The sequence below is a fragment of the Drosophila virilis genome, chromosome X, assembly GCF_030788295.1.
Source record: "Drosophila virilis strain 15010-1051.87 chromosome X, Dvir_AGI_RSII-ME, whole genome shotgun sequence".
Taxonomy (NCBI): domain Eukaryota; kingdom Metazoa; phylum Arthropoda; class Insecta; order Diptera; family Drosophilidae; genus Drosophila; species Drosophila virilis.
In genome coordinates, this window is record NC_091543.1 from 21637622 (window position 1) to 21655838 (window position 18217).

The following is an 18217-nucleotide window of genomic DNA, read 5'->3' on the forward strand; positions in this document are numbered from 1 at the left end:
AGCGATCGACGATCGACGTTCGACGTTCGACGTTCGATCGAAGCATGCGCCCCCAAAACGGCAACCAGACTACAGCAAGAAGCCTGACACACGCCCCAAGAGTCACTTCCAGCTGCAGCCTCGGCTCCAGGTTGCCAGAACGTGTACGTAAGTGATCTGGCTGATCGTCAGTTTCATCGCTTGTCGCTTATACGAGTGCCCGAGTACATTCAATCAGCTTGCGGTGGTGGCGACACAAGGCTAACAGAACTTTGTCAGCAGTTTATGATGAGCGACTTGAATTACCATCCAAGAACTTCGAGTGGTCCAGCCCCAGCACTAGGCTATTGTTGCCGGTGGCTAATTAACTTTCGCCATCTACTTGGACTGTACTACTTACAAGCGGCTCATTCAATACGTTGCCAGTCATTCAGTCACTCAGTCATTCACTCAGTCACTCAGTCAGTCAGCCAGTCAGCTAAGCTTGAACCTTGGGCGGACCAGTTGCCCGTCGCCCGTAGCCCGTCGCTACCAGCTACTGTGTTGTTGATGTATATGGTCTCCATCTGGGTGGTCCCGTCAGAATTTTGAACTCAAATCGCTACTTATATGCACCCATACATATATCTACATACACACGAACATGTATTGATGTCCACTAAGCAAAAGCCTTGCAGAATTATAAAAATTGTACATACTAACAAATCGATGACCAATTAGAAAAGCGCCCAGATAAAGGCGTCAGTCACTTAACCTATTGCAGTCGACTGCGCAATACTCTGTTCAAGGCTTAAAAACAGCTTAATTAAGTCGTAAAGAATTCCTATCGGTTTGTATTCTGCGCTGGGTGCAGCGTATCTCTCAGTCGGCCAATGCCGGCTAGTGTGCTCTTACTTACTTTAAACACTAAAGCACTTTAATTAATGAAGTCTAGAAAGGACAGCAAATACCTTAAACGTGAAAGTCGTCGACACAAGCTCAGTATCAATAGACCCTCAACATGCCGCGCGAGGTGCTGATTGTGGGCCTCTGTCAAACCCGAGGGGACCCGAAGCAAGCTTAAAAGCTGTTCCAAATGCACATTATGCAGCTATAGAATAATTGGCCCGCCCGATCATTTTTATTTTATAAAATGAGCCTACTGAGGGTCTAGCCAAGTAGTTCGTCAGAGTGTCCCGCTCAGAAACGATTAACGGCAAGCCAGGCGCTCAGGAGCTTTAGCTAGAGGATAATAATCAGCTGATCCCACAAAAGCATTCTGATGTCAAACTGGGGGACATCTTCGCGGGCATCTGTCACAGCGATAGCGACAATACCTGAAGCTAAAGCCCGTTAGGATTAGCTCCAGTAACATGGCTAAGATCATAAGGACCACCTGAAGAAACAGCATTTTACAGCCTAATAGCGAACATTAAGATTGACCTTGACGGGGTGAGTTACTCTTCAACTAAAACTATAGATAAATTGAAGCTGTCTTTCGTGTATTCCTCCCTAGCACCTTTAGTGGCCAATAAAAGTACTCTCGATAGCCTTGGTTATCTATGTAACTTTGCTGCTCAACCCGATAACAGTTTCTTACCTCCTACTAAAAGTTAGCTACCAGTGCCTTTTATCTGTCAGCGAAATCAGAGGCGTAATTCATGGTCTTAAGCCTTACAAACCCCCGGGAACAGACAATAAAATAGTCGGCAAGTTCACCACAATGGAAATAAAGCCATCAAATGACCATCTTTCCACAGACACGAGTTGAATCCAAGTTGATTCGTTTGACTATTAAACTCCTTAGAAAATACATTGTATGCTGAAAAATCATTCTCAATTAAAAGATAGACGCCATAAAAAACTCTATGAAGTTCCACCAAGCAAACTGCCTCCTCTCTGTGAAGGCAGGCTTTGTCTAAGCTAGAAATGGTCTAACGAAATTAAGGAATTCGTCCTTGCCCACCATACTAACTTTGCTGAGATATATTAAAAAGTAAAAAGGGTTTATTTTCCACCAATCATTCCTATTTAGAATTTATGATGCCGTCAATCCGACCGACTCCGGCATTTATACTACTTGCGAAGAAAGCTAGCCTTTTCCTTGATCTATGATTGATTTAAGATATTTTGGGTCTAAGCTCTTGTTTTAATGCGACCTCTGTGACCTTTTCCTCGGCTTTACTGTGTGCCAATGAACGCAGGGCAGGTCTGGCATTCTTGTCTCAGGTTTCATCATCTCCAAGAACAGATTTTCACATAATTTTCTTTGGCCTTGATCAAAAAGGGGAACCTTTTTTTTAAAACTTACATCAGTTTATTTTTTTGTTTGTTTGTTGCTCCTTGTGCAGTTCGTATGAAACTTGGCGGTGTGCTATGAGACTAAATAATACCGGTGAGTAAGTGGATTCCAACAAATATAACATCAGAAATCTGCTGATCCAATTAAATTTTAACTTAAGTAATTTGGTAAGCTTTGTATATATTTTTATGGATGACAATGAAAATATCTAGTAGTTCAAAATAGTTTACTAAAATGGTGTTATATCTTATCTGTTAAAAATATATAAAGTAGATTTTCTATAGTTTAAAGTTCCTTATTTGATTCATCCAATACGAGTTTTATGCTATAGCAGACAGATATTTTGCATGGAAATAGGACAGGTCATCGTGCGAATCAGGAATACATATGTATATGCCTACTATTCAATATTATTTATAGATTTTATATCTACCAATCCATGTAGTCTTTGTAATTAACAAGATATTTCGTTATTCAAAAATATTTTACTTAATGCATTAGGCGAATTGGAAAAGTGTGTTTGCTAAATTTGAGCGGGAAGTCTTGAGAGATATACAACATTTTTAATAAATAAGACTACATAATTTTGTGCTCACGTGTTGTCGCAAAGTAGCAAAACGCAATAAGCAGGCCAAAATAATGGCAAAAAAAAATTTGTGTGTGCCGTCTCTCTCGCTCTGGTAAGTGCAACATAATCTGTGTCTGTGACAGAAAGTGGAACTAGACGCCGAATGCTTCCACAATCAACTGAATAAGCCCACAAAACCAAAATAAAATGCTGCCTGCAATCAAAAACAACAAAGCACAGACAAAAGTCAAGCTCCACCCACAAAAGTGTGCTGCAGTGCAAACAAAAACCGAAAAACAAATATTGTTAAACACCTACAATAAGCCAGCAGCGGCAGCAGCAGCAGCAGCAGCAGCAGCGGCAGCGGCCGCAGCAGTTGCCACCCACCAAAGAGAGCGCCAAACGGAACCCACGCAAACTTGTGCTGACAAAGAGCGCAATGAAAGAGAGCGAACGCAAAAGAGGGAGAGTGGTGAACGGCGTGCGGCAATCTGAGGGTGATAAAAAGGATTATCAGCAAGCACACACGGACACATGTTGTGCGTACATGTAGTCTTAAAGTGGATCCCCATGTGGAAAGTGGGAGTGTGAGTAATCAGCTGATTACTAAAACTGTCCCAGTCCCGACTGCACAACTAGAAAAAGACAGGGTATCTCTGCACCTAGCTGCCGTTCTAATCGTACTAAAACACACCTCCACACACACACACACTATCATGCATTCCCCTTATGAGGAATACCATATATTCGTGAATAAAGTCGGCGTTTATAATCCAATCTTTAATTATTTTCCAGAACGAGAGTAATATTTAAAAAAAAGTAAAATGCTTCACCTTTGTATATTAAAGTCTCTGGCGATAGACATGGCTCGAATGTTGATGCTGCTTAAGAATGTATATTGTCTAGGCGATATTCGCCTTGGTATTCTTTCATTTATCTTGGGTTTTTTTTAATTTATGTATTTTTAATTACTCTCTTACCTTACCTTATATATAATAATGCATGCGATACTTGCTTTTTTAAAACTCAAAAAAATAAAACCATAAATATTCAGCAAACCGAAGACTTAGTGCCCTTGCTGGCCGAACCTTTTCAAGCCCAGGGAAAAAATGTAATTTGATCAACATATCTAGAAAAGACGTTTCCAGAGAACAACTTAATTTTCGACCAATCGTTCCTATGTCAGCTATGTGATATAGTGCTCCGATGCAGCCGGTTCCGATATATGCACTGTGTGCAACAGTAAGAGGGATGCATGCAAAGTTTCATTACGATAGCATGGCTATATCGACTCGGCTGTTGATACTGATCAAGAATATATATATACTTTATGCGGTCGAAAAATGTCTTCTTCTATGCGTTACACATTTTGAGACACATTAAAATACCCTCTGCAAGTGTATAAAAAGTATTAAAATCGTCAATTCGATCGTCTCTTATGTACTTTCAGTAATTTTATGGATGCAACGATGCTTTATTCCGATGCTACGACACAGCTTCGATATTTAAGTTTTGTGCTTTTCGCTGTATCAAGATTGACGTTTTCATCGCGATTTACATCCCATTGCCGACAGATCACACTACAACGGCAAAAATGGTCATCCGATCGACTGAGAACTCATTTTCAGCAAATCCGGTTTAAACACGCTGATGCATACGTATATAAAGATTTTGTCTAATTAGGTTGAACTTATGAAAGATATCGGATCTCGTGCCCATTCATGAATTCCTATGAATACATCACGCGTATGTAGTTTAAATTGTGTCATCTTACAAAAACGAACCTCAGCATAGATTTGCCGCTCTTTGGCTGCTCTTTTAAAAAATTCCCGATAAAAAAAAGAGGATTTCAATATCGATTCTTATCGATATTATGGAAGAGTAACTTATCAATAATTATAAACAAGCTCCTGCTGCACGAGCATCGTCTAACTCTTAAAGGTTCTGAAATCCATAGGGACAGGTCAGATGGCTAGATCGACTCGGCTCTTGATGCTAAGTAAGAATCGAAGTTGGTTCTTTCTGCATGTTACAAACATTTGCATAAACCCATTATACCCTTTGTTACTCATTTTCATTGGGATCAGGGCATAATTTTGGCATGCGCCGCGCTCACTTTTCGTTTCACAATGCCTATTGAAGGGAACAAGAGGAGGCAATAAGCGTTTCACCCTTTGTTTGTTTTTGACACTGTGACCCATGAGACGTTGCTTCTGCTTCTACTGGCAGGTGCAAACATAAGCAAATATAAAGAAACACGCAGCTCGCAAGCGGCACACCGAACGCAGCGGCAGAGCTACTTCTTTCCGCAGTCCACATTATGGGAAATGCATTTTTCATTAACTTTTGATAATATTTCCAAGGCTCTCTCTAGACTATGCCTGAAAAAAGAAGTTTCCTTCATTTTCGGTGGAGTAAGATGTGCTCTATCTATCTATACTAAACATTGTGTTTTAAGCTCACCCTGACCAAAACCCAAAAACCTATCGAGTATGATTTGAATGATTTGGAATAAACTAGATCTGCGCTGATCAAAGAAGAGGCACATTCCTAAGCTGCATTCTTCTGGTAAGAGATATAACGAGAGGTATAATTTAAAGAAATAGTATGATTTGTATCCGACTCGCGACACCAAATGCTTAGCCCAGTCCCTACTAGAAATAGATGTTCGTCTATTCAATTAATAAACTGAATGCAAAAACATATACGTGTTTAGATAAAAGCCATCAGAATTTTCCCATTTGACGCTGATCAGTGACAACAAACAAACCGAACTTCACGTTCTAACAACACATCAAAAAGCAGCTGCTGTCTCTTTTTAGAGCTGAGAGAGCTTCTCTTTTCTCTTTTGTAAGGTCTCATTAAGCGCGTATTCAGCAGTTGCTCGCACAGCAGGTTTAACACGAAACTGAGAATGATTCACACTGGATCATTCGGTTTTTGGCCAGTTAGTTGGACTGCAGCCGTGGCCCTGGCCTTACTGCGGCCTAAGCCAATTGCTGCCTCCGAGCAGTTGTGGGTTGTTTCGCAAATGTGTTATTTCTATGCGACCACACGGAGTTAAATCTCAAACTGGTATTAGGGCCAATAGGGCCAAAATATTGTAGTTTAGGGACTATTTGTGCATTACTAATACAATTGCAAATGTGCACACTTGACATGCTAAATAAAATTTCCAAGCGGGTTTCTCATGAGCCGTTCGACTTTGACGTTGTTATCATTGCTGACGTATTTACCAATACGTATGTATGTGCGTATATACGTATATAGTATGTATGTACGCATGTATTTGCTTGTATAAGCTGATTAAGACCCAGGCTAAGACATCGGTCAACAGACCTGCGCTGAGTACGCTGCGTATGAGTAATATTAAGCGCAGTCTGACTAATCAGTCAAATTAGTCAGCTGATTGCTCCAGAAGCGTGGCTTTAGTTGTTTTTTTTTTTTCTTTGACAATATAAGGATTTGATTATTTTATGCAAGTGTATGTAGAAGTCAGTAGAATTGAAGTCAGACAAATTGGTTTAACTATGTCATTTTATCTGTCCGTCCCTTCATTCTTAGAAACTATAAGAAATAAGACTGATTTGAAGCTATTTTTTAGAGCAAATTAAATTTAGAATATAGGCCCTACTCTTTCCTCAATTTTAACGACATCAATAGATACTGATTGAAAATCAAAAAGCTTGCGCTTTTTCGCCGTATTACGAAGCACTCGATGCCAAATTTAGTATATAAACTCACATATAGTGCACACAAATCAAAATGATTTTACTTTTTGGTTGCCGCGTTGCCCACAACATTGAAACAAACGCATCGTCTTGGGCCTTGATGTATACACACTTTCTGTTGTTGTATTTAAGTGCTGAAAATCGCATAAAGATCATCCCATAAGCTGCCAAATTAAAGAAGCATGCATTTCTCATAGTGTGAGTCTGGGGCGTGCTTGCTTGTGTGCGTGGGCTTGTATCTACCTCGTATATATGTACATATATTGGAACGTGCGAGTTGGTTACGTTGGGTATCTCATATTCAGATACTCCCGGCTAGTGCATTTTTACTTGTTGTTTTTTTTTTTATATTTGATTTTGTTTTTGTGCTTGCGCCGCAACAATTTGGCTGTCAGAGGAGAGACGGCACGCATATAAAACAACCATTTGACCATTGATTGCCACTGACAAATCACCACAGGATTGTATGCTGCTATGGTCTAAGCAAGAACTGCAACACCTGGCGAGCATAAGTTTCGATTTCGTATGTAAATTTTTGACTAATTTTCTCAGCAAAAAACACCAACCCAAAATACATCAAATTATCCGTCAACCAAATGCAAGACTTGCACCATACGAAATGAGGTGGCAAGTGCGTAGCCAGGCGAGGCGGAGGTGTGACGGGACGCGGCTAATGTGTTGTCATGTGTCAGACGCGCGTCAAACGCAGACAGCAGGCGGCAAAAAAGTTGCAACGCAGCAGCCACCAGCGCAATGAATAAGTAGAATGGCGTGTGCCGTGGAATGAATGGAACTCTGCTAGAGATGTGTGAGAGCGATAGGAAGTGTGTGTGCGCCAAGCCAAAAAAAAAAATGCATATATGAGTGCTTTAGTCGGGAGTATGCGATTGGCAGATACCCTGTACGTCGAGCTGTCGTTACATCCTCCCCAAGCCTCACACTCTCAGGTATACATTATATATATGCTCTCTGAAAAAAACAGCTTCCCTTGGCCTTATCTTGGGCAAAAATCCCCCAGCATTAAGGTGACACCCAGCCCAGCGTCCACTAGGTCAGGCTTTTATTCAAGGCTCCTACGCAGCTATCTACTTCAAGCTAAACAGGCTAAGCAATGACAATAGGAAACATTCGACCCTTCTTTCAACTTACCCCTCAATTAGGCCTTTCAATTATGATAGGAACGAGTGAGGTTTTCTTATTCTTAAATCTACAACCTTTACATTTGAGATCGACGCATGCAAACAGACGGACAGATGATATTCATATACCTTACGGCTGCAGAGATGCCTCCTTTTGCCTGTTACACTTTCTTTCCAAAACTCATTCAGCAGTTTCTAACCTATTTTCAATGAGTATAACAATTGAAGTGAAACCTACTGTGCAATATGCTGTTCTCAGTCCTATTACAACTTTTGAAAGCACTCCGGAACACACATGCAACTATGGTGTGCAACAGGATATACACCTATGTTTGTTTGTTTTTGTATAACCTCAAAGACCTCCAAGCATTAAGCAAAAAAATATTTCCAAATAGAGAACTTCAATGAACAAATAATTTTCTAAATTTTGATTTCAACAAAACCAATATTATTTCTTAATTGTAAGCTAAATTAAATAAGACCAAAATCTTAGCATGTCCTTGAATCGGCAAGGCTTTGTTTTCTGCTGCTCGGATTGTCGGAAATTCGGACGTGCAAAACAGGCAAAAGAAGTTGCTTAGCTTCAGCGCGTTTCGCTCATCTGTAGGTCATGTCATTAATTCCAACCTACATGCTGAGCCATGAAGGTCATGCGTTCGCCAGTTCCATTTTCCGGGTGAGAGTGCAGCCGCTGCTCTGTAACCGGGCTGCGGCGCCTGAGCCCGAGTGAGGTCTTTTTGTGTAACCTGCGAGCTTGATTAGCGGTCACAGTTCATTGGCTCTTTAAAGGCTCCCGTTGAGTGATTAGTGATTAGTGATAGTTATACCCTAAGTCCATTAAAGTGTGTAGGAAGAGTAGCATGGCTTTGGGGATATGTATGTGACAGGCGGCAGGAGGCCTGGCTGTCCGCCTGTCTGCCAGACTGTCTGTTTGATTTTCAGATTGGGTTTTTAGACAATAACTCATTGTTCATTAGAGCTGTATAGCTGTAAATTTTGTTTGTAAGCTCTAGTATAATAAGATTCCACTATTTAGATACCTCTTCCCTTTATCCTGAAAGTTAGCAAACCAAGCAACTAATATTTAAAGGTTTTTACTCGCGCTTGGTATATGCACATTTTTCTACACAATTTGTAAGCCAAATCGAACTATATTCCAAAACAAGAAGAAGAGGAAGCACAAGGGGTATCTCCTAGTCGAGTACACACTTACTTGTTGTTTCTGTGGTTGTTGTTGCTGCACCCACATCATTACAGCAATTTTATTAGCCTTTTGATTATTTTAGCACCAGTTTTGCTGGTGATATTTTGGTTGTCGCTGTTGGCGTAACCGCATGTGCTTTACTTTATGACGTTGTTGTTGCAAATTGCTTATTAAATATACTACTATGGTCTATATAAATGAATAAATAAATATGTATAATATGTAATCCCAATATATATAAAACTGTTTGTCCTGACTGACTGACTGACTGACTGTTGATTAACACACAGCTCAAACCGTAAGAGCTAGGAAGCTAATATTTTCACTTAAAACGGGGCTCGGGAAATTCTGAAAAATCGCAAAAAACCTTTGGCCTCATCGGTCCCAAGCTCATTTTCATAGAGTGTTTCACACTTTTCCACACATGCATTCCTCCTCAGTGTAAATGGGGGTCGTAGATTTATAATTTGGATTAAAGATGCTTGAGGAAATCGCCATTATGCATATCTTATGGGAAATAACTTGCCTATTGACAAATTGATGTCACATAATGAAATAATAATATGTATGTTGGGTAGCCTAACGTTAATATCGTAGCATCGACGCTTTGAAGCCCTTGCCCGTTTAGTTTGATCACAAAAGTCTTTCTATTTTGAATATTAAGCCCCAAGGATTACAGCCGATATGCAACTATGAGCTCCCACGTCCCACGCCTCCCGACCTATCCCATTAATACTAATTTTCCTACTAATAAGTTATCTCGCCTTCATTGCGCAAAAGAAAACTTATTTGATAAAAAGCACTTACACTTGCCTTGACTAATTCGAAAATCGTATCGTAAACCTGACGCTCAATTGGCCGGTGCTCAGTCAACTCATCTACTCAATCATCTATTTGGAGACTGCCAAAAAATATATATGACAGCATTATCAAAACAAAATAAGAATGTTTACTTTTAATGCCGCTTGTTAGCCACCCAGACTCACAGATTTTGATCACTTTCATAAGCTTTGATTCGACCCAAAAGGAAGTTTCAGTAAAAATGTCTGCTTCATAGCTCCAACGATTCGAGCAGTGCACTTTGTGGACTTTGAATCAGTCTGTAGTTCAGTCAGTACAAACAAGAAATGTTCAGTCGTACTTAAAAAGGTTAAGCAAATAAGTAAACGGATTTTTCAATATTCGAATCGTATGATTATTAATCTAATTCAGCAAGCAATATCCACTATAAGTTAGATCTGTGACAGTGCCACCATTCATAAATTTGAATTGAAACTGGCCAAGAATGTTGCGATATAACTGGTTTTGGCAAAAACCAAATGGACAGCAGCAACAGCGTGCAAGTGGGCACAAGCACAATAGACAATGGTTGGATGCAGTGAATCACCAGCAAGACACATATGACGCCGACTCAGTACTACTTGGCGATGTCAATTTCGAGGTAATCGTTGGTAATAAGGCGAGCGGCGGTTGGCGGATCGGCGTGCGTATCTCGTACCGTTGCCACGCCGATGGCCGCACGTAAACCAAGCCAAACAGCTGCCCTGAACCTGAACTTGGGCCCATTAGTATGCACAAGCGATGCCGATCGGCTGGCGTTGCAGCCAAATGGGAACTCCAAAGATTTGCCGCTGTCGTTGACGTTGCCCGACTTGAATTTTATGCCCGGTAAACATAGTTGCTGGCGGAAATGGGAGCCGCAGACGACGAGGCAGCAGCAGCAGCAGCAGCAGCATTGCCCCAACAATGCAAATTAACAATTAACGCAGGATATTAAGTGCAACCGCAGGGCCCACGCGACTGAGCTTGTCCCGCCGATTCCAAATCCAAACTCGATAGATCTGTGCGTGTAGACATATGTATGGCGTAAATAAATCAAAAAGTCAACAGTGAAAACCGGTTGGAGACCCGCGCATTACCAGATGAATCATGGGGGGGTTTTCGATTACGTTTTCGGCGGCGTCGCTGGGTAGAAAAAGGGGGGCTAGCGTTTGCACAACTATGGCCCGGTTCGACGTGGTAATCGTGAACGTAATCAAAGTCGAAGTCGCAGCTTTAGCTATTGGTTTTTTACACATTCAACTTTCGTGGAAGCGTGCGAATTCGACGAACTGGCAAGTGGCAAATGCAATTCTTGCCCGAAGGGTTCCAAACAGGCCCCTGGGCAAAGAGAGAGAGAGAGAGAGAGAGAGAGAGAAACCAGGCAGTGCAATGGCCAGCTGACTGGAGGCATTTTTCAAATTGAAATGCATGCTGAAAACCGCAAGGTTCTTAACTACCTCTATTTATTGGCGTACATAATAGATGCGTTTTGCAGTCGCACTTTTAACCAGACAGGACACTTGCCATTGCTCAGCGTCGCTGCTGTCAAATTGCCACACACCGGATGTCCAGTGCACCCATCGTCCACTTGGCAGACTAACCCAGAGCAGGCTCATACAAGAAGCCTGCAATTTGATTATCGCAATGAGAATTGCTACATTTGGAACACGAGCCAAAGGCAAAGGCAACGGTCCAGGGACCTGGCCTCTAGCCACCGGTCACTGGCTCTTGGGTCCTCAATGGGGGCACACAGCAAAGGACAACGTTGTGTCTGTGCTGTCTGTGTGCTTGCACGAGGGTTGTCCCTTATATTGTCCGCACCTTGGTGCGATTTGTGTGCTTTCATTGCAACGTACATCTGGTCCAAAAAGTGGCATTAGCTGATGAAAATATTTGTTCATCTTCGGCATGGAATATGGGCAAAAAATATATTGTTAAACCTGCCTACATTTACGGCCTAGATTTAAACTGGTTTCATAATGCTAGTCTTCATTTGGATACCGCGAAGAATCAGCTTCGGGCAGTAACAGTCCCTTTATGATATTGTTTTATTAATATTTGAAGCACAAATAAAAGGCAACCCGCGTATAAGAAATCAGTAAAACAGGGCCGATTGCACAGAACAAAAGATTCACAACGTAGTCCACTTGTTGTGGCTTCTGGTCGACTCGATTCCGTTCGGTGCGATACGGCTTGTTCCCCCAGCTGCAAATTAACACCGGGCCGGCCACACACCCGCCGCGACCCCAACCGATTGTTGGGCCCCGGAACGCGTTGCATTTGTCAACATGTGTAGCTGTCTGTTTTAATGGTCAATTTCTCACTCTAAATGGCTTGATGCCAGGCCTCCAGGCCTGGCCTTGGCTCGGTAACAGGTCCCAGGTCCCAGGCCCTAGACTCCATTCCCTTAGCTCTTGCTCTTGACTGGTGCCACTTTGCACCCTCAGCACCGTCAAGGGAAGCCCAGCTAAGGCGTTCCGTTTGCATCAGACGATGCAAAAAAAAAAAAACAAATTGTTTATACGATAATTATACAGCATTTAAATGCTATTAGTATATTTCATTAAATCAACTGGGTTCTTCGACTAACAATAATACTTCCATACTTAAGTCTGGGATTTGAGCGCGGATCCTTCTTGTTCAATTGCCTAAAAAGATGGCTGTCTACAATCTACAATATATCTAAATATTTTTGTTCCTTCATTTAGCATATGTATATAGTGTATGCGGCAGTCGGTGTATGCACCAAAATTTTTATTTTATTTTTTTTTTTTTTTGGGACCCGCATGCACTCGAGAAGAAAATGCAAACGGAAAGCCTTTTGCGGCCAGTGCCTGACCTACGTTTCTTCACCGTCTCAGTCTCAGTCTCTGGATGGGCTTTTGCCCAGGCCTGTGCGTAGAGGGAGCCATGTCCGGGTCGGGTGCTCTAGCAACATTTGGTGACTTTTGCTGATGTCGGGCCCGGAAGTAGAACTGCAGCATGTATGTAGGAAGCAGTTAGTTGCCACTGGAATATATCATAGGCGGAGCAGGAGTCAAATTTTAACTCTGATTCGGGCCTGTTTCTTCTAATGGCAGCAAATCATTTACAGATGTCGCAACATTTTGCATAAAAATGTCATAGACACCGTTACATGCGAGGCAACATTGGAACATTTACTTCGGTGGCGGCGGCGGCGGCGGCGGCGGCGGGTGCAAGGATGGAGTAGACAGAGGGGTGGCACTCGTACCATAATGGCGGCAACTTAAACGCCTCTTCCAGCCAGGAAATGCATTTTCATTTAGCAGCGGAAGTAACTGCAAATGAGCTTTTAGTTTTCGCCTACTTGCTCCTAACCAATGCAAACCTAGAATTGCACCTGAACCCGCAACAGATGACCCCAAATGCATGCAATGCGTGGCCCAGCAACGCACCTCATCTGCATCTCCACCTGTTGCCGTAATTCAAGTCTGGCCACATTAGCATTAGTCGGTTCGATCCAAAGTGTTCCCCCGTTCCCCTGGCATTTTTGCGGAAATATGCATCTGTTGCGTGTGCAAATTTGTTTTTAATCAAATTACCGTGAAGTTTGAATTAGTTGGCACCGCCGCCTTCCGCCAATCTCCGCATCCCCGACACCATCATCGCCATCTCGAGGCGATGCCATATGCGGGCGCATACGTACGTATGTATTCCATATGTGTTCCGATAAAGGCACTCAGTTATTGCTATTTACCACAAAGAAAGCTCTATATCGGTACATCAGGTTGATTCACTTCATGCTTACAACCGCATAGCAAATATTTATGTGAATTTATTCATGAGCCCACTGACCGGCTAACCCCCCCCCCCCTACACCCGCTACCCCCCTACATCATTATGTCATTGGCAGTCGGTGCATTGAACTCAAATTTATATACTACAAATAATTTACCAAACCTGAAGCTCAAGTTAGCTCAAGTTAACCGTTAATAAGTATAAACTACCTTGAGATTAGTCAAAAGATATATATATATATATATATATATATATATATATACGTCAGAAGATAATATTCGTGTTCACATGTGATAATGCATATTAAATAAATAATAAAATAAATTTAAAGAGAATTTAACTGATCATTAAAGAATTTTAATTGAAATATATTTTATGCAAACAAAAATGCGTTGGTAATATGTGGTCAACGAAGAGATACCCTGTAGCTTTAAGATAGTAACAGTAATAACTTATATAAAAACACAAACATGCACATATTGTATATATCTAATAATAGTGCACATATTTTTAAACAATTCGAGGGATTGAGTCCAGCGATGACCGTTTGTGGGTCTGCATATGAAAACGCGTCCATCTCAGAATATCCCTGGACTATAGTTATATGTGTATTGTTATATATTCTTCTTTACAAGGCGCAGAGCGAAATAATAATTTATTATCGATATCTTTAAAAATTTTCAGAATATCGATAAATATCGATTTTGATAAATTTCTTTTATATTGGTTGTTTGTAGCATATGCATGTAGTATAGCATAACTTAGCCGCTAAATACACCAAACTTGTTAGTCTCTAGTCCCTCGATTTGTTTACAGATTAGAAATGTTTCACCTTTTGACAACCCTAACATGTTCTATTAGGGCGATTCCGGCTAAGGCACACCTACTCGACATAGCGTGACCTTTCGATAAGATCATCTCTAGTATAACTGCCAAAGTTGATATATCCAACTCATACACTGCCAACGGACAAATACCTAAGCGATGTGTTAAAACTTACAGTAAATAGAAATTATCACTTATGCTGTTACCTTGCACACATGCAGACATATATGCATCTGAGCAAAATAGATTTACTGTTTTATGGGCTATATAATTTCCAAGTCCTGCTATGAACAGTTCCCACATTTCACTTTCTAACTCGGTTATTGTGCTCCAGTTGATTGGTCACTCCCAGCAACAACCCAGCCCAACCCATTGCGTCGGGACATTCAAGTAAAACATGGAACGTGAAGTGCTGCCCGCTGCGCGTCTGCCGTCACTGGAGACGATTTACAAATGGCCATAACGAGTAAATATGTCAAGTGCAGGTGACCCGAAAAACAACAACAGCAGCAGCAGCAGCAACAGCAACAACAACAACAACAACAACAGTAGCTGCAACAAAAAACAAATCACAGTGTGCTAGCCGAGTGTGTTCGACCTGGCGATACCCTGTACTCACGTATAAATAACCCTATCGCATATAAGCAAAAAATACTCTGTTCGCAGTGAATAACTGAGTGTATTGGTTTTGCGCATTGTCTAGTTTGTCCACTTTTAAAGCTAAAGATTTACAAATTGGAAAATATATACAGTTTTAATTTGTGCATAGAGCACACTGTATAAAAATCGATTACGCGTATATATCCTTACACATCATATGTATTTCTAGGCGAAGAAAAGCGCTGTGCAAAATAAAATCCTTGTGGACAGCGTCGCAGGTGAGAATTAATCAAAATTGGTGGCTTGAAATTAATATCTTATATTAGCTAAGATATAATCAATAAAAAAAAAGTCGAAAGTTTTTGGAGAATAAACATATTTAGATCTGTTACGAACTTAACACCAACTGGGTATACCCAACTTTTGAGGTGTGTATGGTATTAAAGGCTTCAGAGGCATTAACAACAACAGACATGAGGAGAATACAGGGATACAAAAAAAAAATATATATATATATATATATAAATAACACCCACCACCCACAACACCCACAAGCCATTCGGCCAGCGGTGCATGTGTTTCCGGTTGCACTCAGCGGCAAACGGTTGCCAGTGTAAATTGGTCAACTAAATTATGCAGCATCAGTTGCACCAGTAGTCAAGCTGTCAGTTTGCTCCCGGCCTAGCCTTAGCCCACATAACCCCCACCAACAATTCCACCACTCCCACCCGCTTAGCCGTGCGGCGTCCACGGTGCCCGCCAGCAAAAATGCAACACAGCAGCAACAACTGAGTGAAATTTGCATTTTATACAATTTTAAAGTATCAACCCTTGTGTGCGTGTGTGTGTGTGTGTGTCAGTGTAGCTAAGTTTGGAATCCCTGACCGGGCCAAATTTCAGCTCTACAAATACTTAGATGCATTTAATCGTTTACTTATCGATAGCTTTTTGTTAAGTTATCGATAGCTTATTGTTAACTTATCGATCGCTTTTGGTTAACTGATCGATAACTAAGTGAAGCAAGCAAACTTGCTTATTGTTTTCATACACGTTTTCTGGAAACTTATCCCATTCTAAGAATATAGTAAAATGTCGTGAAAGACACGTTTGCATTTGATTTATTCTTTAGTTAATTTAAGTCTTTAATTTTGAGCACTTTACTCTGAAGTATGTTTGTAAAATTGAACACTTTAAAATTAGTAGTTATTGTTGAAATTTATTCAAAAAGTTTTCAATATAAATAAGTCAGTGACTTTTATATTTGAGTCACTTTATAAAAGTCACTTGCGATTTCTCGTAGTGTAGAAAAGTCAGAAATTTATATACACTTAATGAGCTCCACACACATATTGATTTTGAGTTGTATTGAAATCAGTGACGAAAAAATAACCAAAAAAAAATGCTCTATTCGGTTGTGACTGACTGCGAGATACCCTATACACCCTATAAACCAACTATTGAAACATTGAAAATTGCTTGGAACCAAACAATTGTAATTATGTTACCATATTTGGCACAGGGACACACGGGGAGTTGTTTCGAGCCATGAAGCGAACCACTTGCCATTTTTTTATTGGGCTTGCGGCCCTGCTAGAGGCAGCCTTTTTTGGGTACCAAATAGACTTTGGTATACCATAGGCAAATCAAGTTTATTATGGTTTATTATTTGTTTAACCCGTTTTTTTTTCCACAAGATTTTCTTATAATAGCACGATTTATCTTTTCTACCATCTGATCTCTACCAAAGGAGAGGCTACGGACTATAGTTACTAGCTTGTTTAACTTCTAGGGTATATGCAGAGAAAGGGTATTCACAATGATAGTGCGTTTAGCTCTACTAAGAGTATCCAAGTGTATTTTATTAAATAAATTAATGTGCATGCATTTAATAGGATAAGGTAAAATCGAAAGGTAACTATTCGTGGCCAAAATCCGTTGAATAGTTTAAGAGATACGGAACCGTACGTCAATTAGTAAAAACAGAATTTGGTGTTATTCGATATTGATTCAAGAAGAAACGTAACTACACAAATATATAAATATTCTCGTATACAAACTCTTCGAACAACCGATTTCTGATACAGTTTTCAAAATTGTTTGCCAAACCCAACTTGCTGTGTGAGTCGAATCCGAGCCGGGTAATGGTAGATGTGGCGTGGGCGGATTGGGAGCTGGGCAGCTTGGGATGCTTCATAAAGCCAGAAACATATGTTCGTGGTCTTTATTTGGTGGTCAGACGTGCGCTGGCCCTTTAACCGCTGGATGTTTGTCACTTGTGACCACGACGGCCATTTCCGCTGGCCAGTCGCCATTTTTTGCAAGTAACACAGTTGTAAAATCTCTGCCAATTGATAGGCCATGGCAGCAGGGGCCATGGGCTGTTCAGTTTGGTCAATGGCCATAATTTAGGGCGCGGCGGGCGACTACCGAAAAGTGCATTGCAGATTGCCTCCGTCTGATGGATGCACAAATAATGGGAAACATAATGCAAAACAGGAAATAAATAATTCTTGCTTGCTCTTGATATTGCTGAACCGACTCACTGAACTGACAGTCGGCATCTATGGGCCTGGATCCGGGCCTGACCCTAACCCAGCCATTCTGCGCAGACAGAAGCAGGCAGCATAATAACACAACAATCAGCAGCATTTTCCTCTGCTCCTGCTGCTGCAGAATGATCAGCATGAATGCAAATCATTATGATTACAGCGGTGAACAAAGTTTCAAAACCTAACTATATATATATGTATATATGTATATATGTATGTACGTCTGTCTGTGTATCTGGCCATTTGGTTTGGTCCACAAACTGGTTTGGTGCGCTTGGAAAACCATGTTGGAAACATCGAATTTCGAAATGGGCCAAAAATGTTAACTCCTTTTGAATTGTTCAGCTGATGTTTGAATATGTTCGTATTGGCGTTAAGACCTGGAATTTGGCATTGTCGTTGTTCACCAGTGTCATCATTATGATCATTGTGAAGTTGGCTGGGCTAATTTTGTTTGATTTTGATCGAATTAGCGTAAAATTGAGCGTTCGGCAACTTTGGGAGCCACCGGGTCGCGTTCAGACGGCAAGAAGGTGGCCCCGGCCCAGGCCAGGAACGTGTGCTGATTGTCAAAGCCGAAGTTCAGCCTGCAGGCCGCGTGCGGGGCATTAAGAGGCGTTGATATTGTGCAATACTGCAGGCTGCAGCTGATGATTTGCATGGGCCTTAGCTCAAGCCCATCAACAGTTGCTGGCTCCGTCGCCACCGAACTGGCGCGTAATTGGCCAAGTTATTATGTGCTTTCTGCCTGCTCCTTTGG